This window comes from Diceros bicornis, chromosome 24 (assembly GCF_020826845.1).
Source record: "Diceros bicornis minor isolate mBicDic1 chromosome 24, mDicBic1.mat.cur, whole genome shotgun sequence".
NCBI classification, from domain to species: domain Eukaryota; kingdom Metazoa; phylum Chordata; class Mammalia; order Perissodactyla; family Rhinocerotidae; genus Diceros; species Diceros bicornis.
Genome location: NC_080763.1, coordinates 14,076,723 through 14,088,725, shown reverse-complemented (window position 1 = coordinate 14,088,725; position 12,003 = coordinate 14,076,723).

Sequence of the window (12,003 nt, the reverse complement as noted above, 5' to 3'; positions counted from 1 at the left end):
TGGTGAAAAAATGAATATTTTCCCCCTAAAATTGGGACCATAGCAAGATATCTGTTCTCATTCCTCCCATACAACACTGAACTGGTGCTCTTTGCCAGTGCAATAAGGCAAGAGAAAGAAATAAAAGGCATACAATTTGGGAAAAAGTGAAAATGTTATCATCTACATAGAAAATCCCAAAGAATCTACAAAATAGTGAATAGAACTAACAAGAGAGTTTAGTAAAGTCAGAGACTATAAGGTCAGTATACAAAAATCATATTTCAAAATACTAACAGTAAACAATTGGAAATTGAAATTTTAAAAATAACATTTATATTAGCATCAAAAAACATGAAATTCTTAGGAATAAGTCTAACAAAATATATGCAAGATCTAATGCTGAAAACTGTAAAATATTGCTAAGAAAACTTAAAGAAGACCTAACTACACGGAGAGATGTACGATGTTCATGAATCAGAAGACTAAATATTGTTAAAATGTTGATTCTCCCTAAATTAACCTAAGGAGTCAAAGCAATCAATCAAAATCCCGGCAGGTTGTTTTTTTTTTTTTTAAGAAATTGACAAGCTGATTCTAAGATTTATGTGGAAATACAAAGGACATAAGACAGTCAAAACTATTCTGAAAAAGAAGAACAAAATTGGAGGACTCACATTACCATATTTTGAATCTTTTATGAAGCTATAGTAATCAAGACAGTGTGGTTTTGGCATATGGATAGACACGTAGATAATGGAACAGAGTAGCGAGTTCAGAAATAGACTCACGCGTTTAAGTCCTTGATTACGGACCAGAATGACGGGGTAGTTCAATGGAGAAAAAACAGTCTTCAACAAATGAAGATGCTGTAACAATTGGACATAAATGTACAAAAAATGAACTTTGACCCTTACCTTTACCATATATAAAAATTAATAAGCAAATCTATAGAAACATAAAGTAGATTATTGGTTGCCTAGAGCTGAGGGGGTGGGGAGGGGGGAATATGAAGTCACTACTAATGGGTATGGGGTTTCTTTTTGGTTTGGTGAAAGTGTTTAAAATTAGATTGTGGTGGGGACCAGCCCCGTGGCTTAGTGGTTAACTGAGCACGCTCCGCTACTGGCGGCCCGGGTTCCATCCCGGGCGCACACCAAGGCACCGCTTCTCCGGCCTGTGCTGTGGTGGCCTCCAACATAAAGTGGAGGAAGATGGACATGGATGTTAGCTCAGGGCCAGTCTTCCTCAGCAAAAAGAGGAGGATTGGCATGGATGTTAGCTCAAGGCTGATATTCTTCAAAAAAAAATAGTGATTTTACTATAGTATATGTATAATTATGATGTAATTATATGTAAATTTTACTTCAATAAACCTGACTTTAAAAAATGATATTGTGATAAATATCAAAGAATATTGGGGGGGGGAGCAATTCATTCTCTGTAGGAAAAATTCAAATAATACCAAAGTATACATAATAAAAAATGAAAATCCCCTCCCTGCCTTCTTCAATCCCACATCTATTAACAGTTTGTGTATATTCTTTCGGATGTTTTTATGTATACTCGTTTGTAAAAATGTGTAAATGTGATACTACGTTACACTTTGTTTTGTAAACTGTTTTATTCACTTCACTTTTCGTTATGGTCATCTTCCCATTGTTTATCAGTACGTAAAAATCTATCTCATCTCCCACCTCAGCACATCTTGCTGTCAAGGATGGAGTGGGCTCCCCATAAATGTTGGTCACCATCTCCGCTTGCCGTGAGTCAACTGGCTGGAGAGGAACAGATTTATTCCAGCAGCCGTCAGCGTCCAGAGGACACTGTGTTCTTTGGACCTATTACCAAACCAGCCAGGTCAGTTTCTCCTCCTATTTCAAAGCAAATTTCCTCTCATTCTCCTTGAATTGCCACAGCATTTGGCCTGTAATTGTGCTACAGAGGTGGGGGAAGAGGAGAGTGTGGTCTAGAAGAAAATCTTTCTATATATACAGGACAATTGTTCACATGTTATCATTCCTATTTATTTATTTTAATCAACAGCTTAGAGCTTAAACAGTTCAATTGATCCTTGAGAGACTCATTCAAGGTCACTGGCAGAGATGGGAAGGAAGAGGGTGAGATGTGTGTGTTGTCTTCAGCCAGAAGACAGGCTGTGCCAGGCACGGCCACCCCCCCAAGCCCAGAGCGGAATGCCAGAAGCTGGGGTTCAGTGTTGGCCACTGGAAGAGACGGTTGGATTTTGGAAAGTTACATGACAGCTTCCGCAGTGTTTTCCCCACTCACCCTTAGAAAGAGCGCCTCAGTGCTCTAGACCCCAAAATGTCTACCTCGCAGCCTCAGGGAACCAGCGTCTCAGACTGCTGCCCTTCATTATGCAGACCCCCTTGAACTCCCGTCTCAGTCCAGCGCATGGCAACTTCAGACTGTGCTGACCACTTAAGGGGCTCAATCCACACCAGGAATTCCCAAGCTGGGGTTCTCCAGCTCACCCTTCTTCCAACTGGAGTGGGCAGGAAGCTTATATAACTTGACAGAGACGGCAGCAACTATGCTGCAGTTAATTAAAAGGAGTGGCTGGGGTCATAAGACTAGGTCATCACCAAGGTTCCTCTCCATTCTAAAAGTTCTCTGTCATGTTCCTAAGCGAGGCAGCAGAGCTGTGGTGAAGGGCACGCATTTTGGCATCAGAGAGACGGGGGTTCGGATCCTGGCTCTGTCACCTCCCAGCCGAGTGATGTTGGCCAAGTTACTTGACCATCTCAACTTGGGTTTCTTCATCCTCACTAGGCTGTCAGGAGACTTCTGGGACGTGATACACGTGATGCACCTGGCCCAGCGAAAATGCTCAGAACCATGGCTATCATTATTACTATTATTAAGAAATTTATCTTACTGGGAAAACACACAAAGTTTTTCTAGATACAAGGATCCTTCCTTCTAAAACTGCTACTGAGTAGAACAGAGGAGGATGTGACAATCTGAAGAAGACAGTTCTTTTTATTTTTTTACTTTAAAAGATCACCTTATGGTGATAACCATAAGGAACAGTTCTCAGAGGTAATTATTGAAGGAAAGTGAGAGGGGAGGTTAAGCGACTGCTCAAGATCACAAAGCTAATTAATTTGCCAATCTGTTCTTAACCTCAGATTTCTCCTGTGTCCCAGTCAAGCATTCCATTTGAGGCACCAGACTGCCTAACTCTAACTCTGCTCCGAGAAACATTGGTGGTAGAAATGTCACTTAAAATCTCTGGGTTGTATTACTAAGCTATCATTTATTAAGCACTTACAATTTGCCTGGCACTGTGCTCTAATCATTGCTCATTCAGTTCTTACATCACTTCTCTATTTTACAGGCAGAGAAATTTAGGCCCAGAGAGATTAATCACCTTGCCCAAGGCCACACAGCCAGGAAGTGATAGAGTCAGAATTCTGTCAGCAATTTAATTCAGTGGGTCCAAGGGGTCAGAATGTGTGATCCCCAGGGTCCCTCATCGGCTCTAAATCATGGCTCTATGGATCTTAGGATTCCAAAGTTCTCTGAGGCACCCAACATTTGGAGCACAAGATGATCCTCCTAAAACTCTGCCTCTTTGTGCTTCATGTGGCGGGAGGAATGGATTCACATCAAAGCAAGAGCTGGAGAGGGAGAACCAGGTCCGTCTCTTGGCAGCAGACTCTCAGCCTGACCTTCTCAAACTGGAAGAGAATACTCCTTCCATCAGACTTTCCCACATTCAGTTAGATCGGCAAGAGGTTTTCTTCCCAGAATATTCTCCAAAGACAGGAAATGTGACTTAGAGCAGGATTTGGAGGAAGCCAGTAAGGCTGAGAGCCGAGAACTGAGCCTGGCAGGGAAGCCGTGTGGGTTTGGACTGAAAGAGCAGCAGCAGAAAGGCTCAGGGCTACCTGGCAGAAAGCTTTATTTCTGCCCAATGTTCTTGGCCCAATTTTCATGTGCAGGGAAAAGCAGAAGGTACATTCTGAAGAGCGTTAATAACTAGTAATCATTAGTAGCTAAAAGGCCGGCATAGGAGAGCAGTTATAAGAGTACAGGGTCTGGAATCCCACACAGCTGGATGGTATTCCCTGTTAGGTCTCTTATGAGCTGGGCTGCCTTTGGGATGTTATTTACCCTCTCTGGGCCTCATGTCCTCACCTGTAAGGTGGGACAATAATAAGAGTCATTGTGAAGACCCATGGAAAGCATGAAGCCCAATGCCCAGAGCATGTAAGTGCTCCACAAATGTCTGCCAGTATTCAATGTGATTCTAAATAGACAATATTATTGTCGCATTGCTCCAAAGTCTCAGTAAACATTCTCAGCTGATTCCTGTGGCCTCTGGTGGCTAGTTTGGCAAAAAATTTAGAGTTGTCTCTAAGTTGCCCTTCCCAATCCTGGGAAAATTGCTTTCTGCCTGCCTTTATAAGTGATGTGTAGAGATTTTTATTTTTCAAGATATTGTCACAACACTTATACATTGCTAGTGGGGATGCAAAATAGTACAGCCGCTTTGGAAATCAGTTTCAGTTTCTTATAAAGTTAAACATACACTTACCGTATGACCCAGCAATCCCACTCTTAGGTACTTATCCAAGAGAAATGAAAATCTATGTTCACACAAAAACCTGTATGCAAATGTCTACAGCAGCTCTATTTATAATCTTCAAAAACTGGAAACAACCCAAATGTCCTTCAGCTGGTGAACGGATAAACAAACTGGTACATCCATCAATGGAATACTACCTCGCAATGGAAAGAAGGGACTGGTGACACAGTCAACAACGTGGATGAATCCCAAATGCAAAGCAAATGAAGCTAGACCCTGGGGCGGCCCCATGGCATAGCGGTTAAGTACGCACGCTCCACTGCTGGCAGCCTCGGGTTTGGATCCTGGGAGTGCACCAACGCACTGCTTGTCAGGCCATGCTGAGGCCGCATCCCACATAAAGTGGAGGAAGATGGGCACAGATGTTAGCTCAGGGCCAGTCTTCCTCGGCAAAAAGAGGAGGATTGGCGTGGATGTTAGCTCAGGGCTGATCTTCCTCACCAAAAAAAAGAAGAGAAGCTAGACCCAAAGGCTACATACACACTGTGCGATGCCACTTCTGTGACATTCTGGGACGGGGAAAATTACAGGTATAGAAAACAGGTCAGTGATGGTTTTCAGGGCCTGGGTATGGTGGGAAGGGTTGACTACAAAGGGGCCCAGGAGAATTTTAGGGGGAGATGGAACTGTTCTCTAACTTGATTGTAACGCTAGTTTGCATGACTGCATTCGTTTGTCAAAACTGGCAGAAATGTACCCTAAAAAGGGTGAATTTTAGTTTATGTAAATTATACCTCAATTAAAAGAAAACCAAAATAAAATATTGGCGCATACATCATCTCATTCTATCCCCATATCTCCATCACCTAGGCAAGTTCTCTCATTTTTGCTGTGGGAAGGCGAGGATCACGGAGGGAAGTGGCTCTCCAGTGGAATCAGGACCCCGGGCCCTACTTGGGAGCTGCTTCCACTCTGATCTGGGGAGATGCTCCAGGATTATAGCCTCTGCAGTCAGTTCTCTCTCACATCTCCCCTTTCCCATGAATGTCTAATGTTTTAAGCTATCAGTTTAAATAACACCAATAACTAATCAATTAATTTGTTAATAAAAAGTTTGGTGATGCATATCAGAATTCCACCAAGCTTCAGAGAGCCATATGTCTTCTAAGGTCCCTAGTTTTGTCACAGGGAGGAGATAAAGGACACCTCTTTGGAGGAACCACGTGCCCTGGGGCATGCATGTTCATTTACTGTAAAAGGAACTGGGGGGGGCAGTTTGTAGGCAAAATATTCTTGCTATGGGAAGCAAGAAGCTGGATCAGAGCTGTGGAATCTGTCACACTTCCTAGAGGTGACTTTCAAACTGCCTCTTGGAATACATTTTGACTTTCTGAGAGTGTCACAATGAAGACTCTGATTGAATTATTATTTTAAATAAAGATTATTGTCCCATTCAACCACAAATATCTCCATTAAAAATCTGTGATTTTTGTTTTGTTTGCTCTTTGTAAATTGGGCTTTGACTATATGATGGAACATATTAAATGCAATACTATTCCATTATGTTAAAATTTCTCCTCCATCATATAAGCAGACTCTACTGTATATCACTAACAGTGATCAATGGAACAACTTCCATCTACAAACTTCCAATGTCTATAAGGAAACTAACCCTGGCGCTAACGAACAAAACATCCTCTGCTGCCTCTTTCTCATGAAAGCTATAAACGGATGCCATTGGTTTTCTGACAAAGGAGTCAAATCAATTCAAGGGTTACAAGTAAGGTATAGGCTAAACACAGATTGGCCCTTGGCATAATCTCCTCCTCTCCACCCTGACCCCTAAGTCCTCAGAATCATTGAAACACATTTGAGAAGAATTCAGAGCCCAGCATTATTAACAGGGACCGCCCTGCCAAGTACATTGCGTGGATCGGGACCCAGACAAATAGCCTCTTTGTTTTCCATCGACCCTGGGATCAGGTAGGGAAGCTCTATGCAGCCCCCTGGCAAAGGTCAAACCAACTTCGTGATTTTTTTCCAGGTGCTTCTAGGGGTGAATTAACATTTATCCATGCAGTCTACAAAGTATGATTGTATTGAATAAACAATTGCAAAGTTCAGTCCCACACTATTTATTGTGTATCCACCACGTGCCAGCTACCATGCTAGGTGCCAGGGATATGACTCAGAGCAAAATGGGCCCGGTCCCTGACCTCATAGAGCTTACGGTCCAGTGGGGTGAGAGTGTCCACAAATAAGTAAACAAACACCAGATAAAAACAGATGGTGCTTAACTTAGCCCCTTCATGCTGCAATAACAAGATACCACAGACTGGGTGGTTTATAACAACAAAAGTCTCTTGCTCACAGTTCTAGAGGCTGAAAGTTCAAGGGAGTGGACAGTCTACTCTGCAGGGAGGAAAAATATGGGAGGAATACTCTGGCATCTCTGCCCCTTCCTTTATTCCCTCTTCTAGGAGGAGTGACTCATCCGCTTGGAGTTTGAAAGGAGAAACTGGTTGCCTGTGACTCAACCCATTCTCTCTAATCCAGCCTTGGAGAATCCAGGAGGACTTCCTGGAGGAGATGATGGCTAAGCCCCAAAGGATGAGAAGAAAAGGAGGGTGACTGGGAGTAGTTTGGAGGAGATACCACTCAGGGCAGAGGGAACAGCCTGTGGAAATCCCTGGAGGAAAAGAAAACATGGTCCTTTGGGGAAAAGCAAGCAACTCTGCATGGCTGGAGTGTAGAGGGTGAGAGATCAGGAGCTGAAAGATGAGATAAAGGGCCAAACTATGGAGGCTAGGCTTTATCCTGAGGGCAGTGAGAGGGATAGAAAGGTTTAATCAAGACAGTGAGGAGATTTTATTCCTGCTAGGTCAATCTGGCTGCAGGGTGGAGAAGGATCAGAAGTTCCAGCGCTCTCTGAAAATGTGAGAAGAGGAGGACAGGGTCCTTGGCTGTGCCAGAGGTCTTCCTTTTGGCCCTCCAGATCCAATTGTTCCAGGCCCCAGGTCTGAGCTCCTGTCAGAGGGCCCTCTCCATACAGCCCTGTCCCAGCTCCGATAACCACTCATTCCCTCTCCCCTGCAGGCCCAGGGGTGGGCACAGAGTCCCCATGGTGCTGCACAATCCCTTGTAGTTTCTTTACACCCTGCCCACATATTTGTAAACAAGCTCGTTCTTAAAAACTCCTCGCATGATCCTAATTTGAGTGTGCCAGCTGTTTCCTGCTGGGACTCTCATGGTTACACCCTCTCCCCCAAATAAGGAGAAAGCAAGCATAAGTGACATGAGGAGAGGATAGAGCTGTCTTCCTAGGGATTATAGCTTGAGAAGTTTGCTGCTTAGGAAAGATAACCGACTTACTGAGGTAGTGGTTGTCTTTTAATAGCTCTACTGTTTTGGTGAGAATGATGCTGCTCACTTAAAAAGAAAAGAAAAAGGAAAATCATTGGAAATTCCACCTCCCAGAGACAAATGCTATTAACATTTTTTTGCTGAATATCCTTCTACACATATATACTCGTACAGATATGTTCAATTTTATAGGAATGAATCATACTCCAAATGCTGTGTCAGACCTACTTTTTCTCATTCATCCATAAGCCTTGAGTTTCGAATTGCCTGTGGAATAGTCCAAGTAGACGTGTCCAGAAATAAATGGAATATAACAATCTAGAGTGCAAGAAATTCAGTCTTGGGGTCCCCGTCAGAGAGATGGGCATGACAGCCTTGGGAAGCGGAGGATCCCACTGGGCAGAGGGTGCACAGGGAAAAGGTGAGGGCCACCACAGAGCCCCTGGAACTCAAACCCTGACAGGGCAAGAGGAACCAGAGGAAGCAGAGAAGGAGCAGCTAAGGAGGTAGGAAGAAAACAGGAGAGCTCATGGCCTTCGAGAAAGACAAGGGTCAACAGTAAAGAAGGCACCTGCCAGATTTAGCAAAAAGGAGGTAGCTGGAGGCCTGGGTAAGAGTGATTTTAGTCAAGTGGTAGAGTGGAGGCCCAACTGTAAAAGAGCTAAGGAGAGAATGGACGTCGTCTGCTTGCCCTCCCCACTTGTTATCCCCCTCCACCCTCATCAGAGCTTTCCAAACCCTGATGTGTGCATGAATCACCTGGGCATATTGTTACAATGCACATCTGAGTTAGTAGGCCCGGGGTGGACTCCCTGATGATGTGAATACCACTAGAGCAAACTCGAAGTAGCGAAGGGCTAGATTGGGCGGCCTAGTGACAAGGCCCAGTCTCAATAAGCTCACACAAGGCTTTACCAAAGACACTCAAGCGTGCAGAGATGAAATGAATTCTTAGAGTCCTAGATTATTATTCACATCAGAAAGGTACTAGGGCCGGCCCAGTGGCGCAAGCAGTTATGTGGGCGTGCCCCGCTTAGGCAGCCTAGGGTTCGCAGGTTCGGATCCCTGGCATGCACCGAGGCACTGCTTGTCAAACCATGCTGTAGCGCTGTCCCATATAAAGTAGAGGAAGATGGGCACGGATGTTAGCTCAGAGCCAACCTTCCTCAGCAAAAAAAAAAAAGAGGAGGATTGGCCTCAGATGTTAGCTCAGGGCTGATCTTCCCTCCCCAAAAAAAAAAATTGAAAAAAAAAAAAGAAATGTACTAAAAAGGAAAACTAGAAGACATTTCTGTTCTCATATGTCTAGTTCTTTCCTGCATATATGCCTTGTTTATGAAAGTCTCTCCATTTAGGTTGCTTAAAAGTGTTTCTTAAGTTCCAAACTTATGAGGATTTTCTAATCATCTTTTAGTTATTATTTCTACTTTATTGCATTGGGTCCAAGAACTTGCTCTCTAAGATCACAGTCCTTTGAAATGTGTTGTTATTTGCTTTATGGCTCAGAACACAGCCAGTTTTCATAAACGTTCCATGAGTGCTTGAAAAGAACATAGTCTACAATTGTTGAGTGCACTGTTTTATGTCTTTTAGGTCAAATTTCTTTACTGGGTTGACAGGTCTTCATATTCTATCAATCACTAAAAACAAATGTGTTAAGATCTCCAGTCTCTCTTCCTGGAAAGCCTTTCCTCCTACCTCTGCCTGCTTGCACAGGCCTCCGCCCAACAACTGGAGATTCATAGTCACCAAAATCTGACCCAGTCTCTGCAGACTCAGTCCTTGCCCTGATGGCACTGACAGCCTAAGCAGACTCACCTGATCACCAACACCTCTCCACCCCACCTCAGACCTGGAATATTTCTCCCTCCTCTGAGCTCTTACAGCATTCACTGCCTGTATAGCTAATTTAACACTTAGATAGTCTGTCTTCATTGCAATTATTTGTGTTCATAATTTACTCCCCCATCAGGTTTTAGATTCTGGATGTGAAAAGATTATCCTAGTTTCTATAACTACTTTATTGAAATATAACTTTTTGTGTGTGTGTGTGAGGAAGATCAGCCCTGAGCTAACATCCATACTAATCCTCGTCTTTTTGCTGAGGAAGACTGGCTCTGAGCTAACATCTATTGCCAATCCTCCTCCTTTTTTCTGTTTTCCCCAAAGCCCCAGTAGATAGTTGTATGTCGTAGTTGCACAGCCTTCTAGTTCCTGTATGTGGGACGCGGCCTCAGCATGGCCGGAGAGGCGGTGCATCGGTGCGCGCCCGGGACCCGAACCCGGGCCACCAGTAGTGGAGCGCAAGCACTTAACCGCTAAGCCACGGGGCCGGCCCTGAAATATAACTATTAACAAACCATAAAACTCACTCCTGTAAAGTAGATGATTCAGTGGAAGACTATCTTATTTATCTTGGCATCCTCTGCAGCAATGGTTCTCTATGTATACGCACACTGGAATCACCTGCAGAGCTTTAAAAAAATACTGCTGCCTGGTTCTCACCCCAGAGGTTCTGACTTAATTGGTTTGGGGTGCAGCCTGGGCATTAGAATTTTTAAAAGCCCTGGAGTGATTTTAACTTGTAGCCAGGGTTGCCCTACAGTGATTTGCACACAACTGGCCCCCAATAATTGTTTGTTGTACTCGTGTTAGCCCTAACTTCTAACATCCAGCTAATTAACTCACCCAAGAGCTACCTTCCCCGTCTCCCATAGAGTACATCAGCTCTTATAACATAATGGTCTGCTTATACCTGTCTGCCTGACTCAGTGTGAAAGAAGCCTAGGAGACAAAAGCATTTAGAAAAGATAAGTTTACTTGCAAAGACATGTAGATTTCAGATTTCAAAGAGTGGATAAAAAATACAACTGATATTTAATGGAAAAAATGTAAAGGAAAGATTACTATGTTTACATTTGTCTCTTCACCACGGATGATATGCTCACATGGGGAGATATGTCACAAAGGTCGTGACATATCCCCAAATTTCTGTATCCAGAAGTCAGGGACAAAATGGTTTTCATTAGGGAATCAGTAATTTACAAGAAAAGCTCAAGATTTCATTCATTTTGGAGACCAAATGTAAAAGATTAGTTCAGCTACTTTGTTTATGTCAGGTCTGAAAGTGTCTTGTGATTGTTTTTTTGTGTGTGTGGGACTTGTACATTCTTAACACGGTGGCAGGGCAGTCTCATTTTTGTTTACACAGCTGCGAGCGCATGAAGGCAGGGACTGTTTCAGTCTTATACATTATGGCGTCCCCAAGCTGGCACATGTTAGGTGTTCAATAAATATTGGTGGAATGGATATGATCAACCCTCATGCCACAGTATTTAAATATGATTTTAACTGAATCGGAAGCTGCACAAGTATCCCACTTCGATATTTTTTGCAATTCTTAATTATGATACTCCGAACTGGGGCACTCCCTAAACTGCCTGGGCTACCACAAACTCAGAAGAGGCTTTTACTTCCACGTAAACCATTGTTAAGGGTTGGAGGTCTGTGAATTTACGAGCGTCACGTGAGCAGCAAGGATGGTCCCTCCCGATGAATGAATACAAGATTGTCGTGGCTGGCAGCGGTCCCTCAGCGAGGCGGTCATCCTGGCTGTCCTGTAACACCACTTAATACATTGACACCTCCCTACAGCTAGATCCCAAGGGTCCCAGGGGGCATCCAGAGCCGCGCCACTGACCTCCACAGCGGGATGCCCCCGCTGGCGGGTTACGCCCCAAGGCGCAATACAGAGACTCAGGCATCAAGAAGACAAAGTAAAACCAGTCGCAGCAAAGAGAGGCAACGTTATTTAGGCAGCCGGCTATTCCTCCAGAGCCTCCACCCTGTCCCCTGGGCCCGGCCCACAGCGCTCAAACAGTGCCCGGCTCCAGGAGCCCCAGCTCGCTCCACGTGTCCTGTCTTCCCAGCAGCCTCCTCTGCTGCCTCGGGAGGAAAGCCTCCTGACAACTCGCGGTCTGAGGACTACAACTCCCAGCAGGCACCGCGCCGCTTCTCTCTCCGCACCCCATCCCCCTCCACGGGACACGCAGGCGCTCTGGGCTCCGTCAACAAGCCCTGCTGGCGTCGACTGGCCGCAGTTCCTT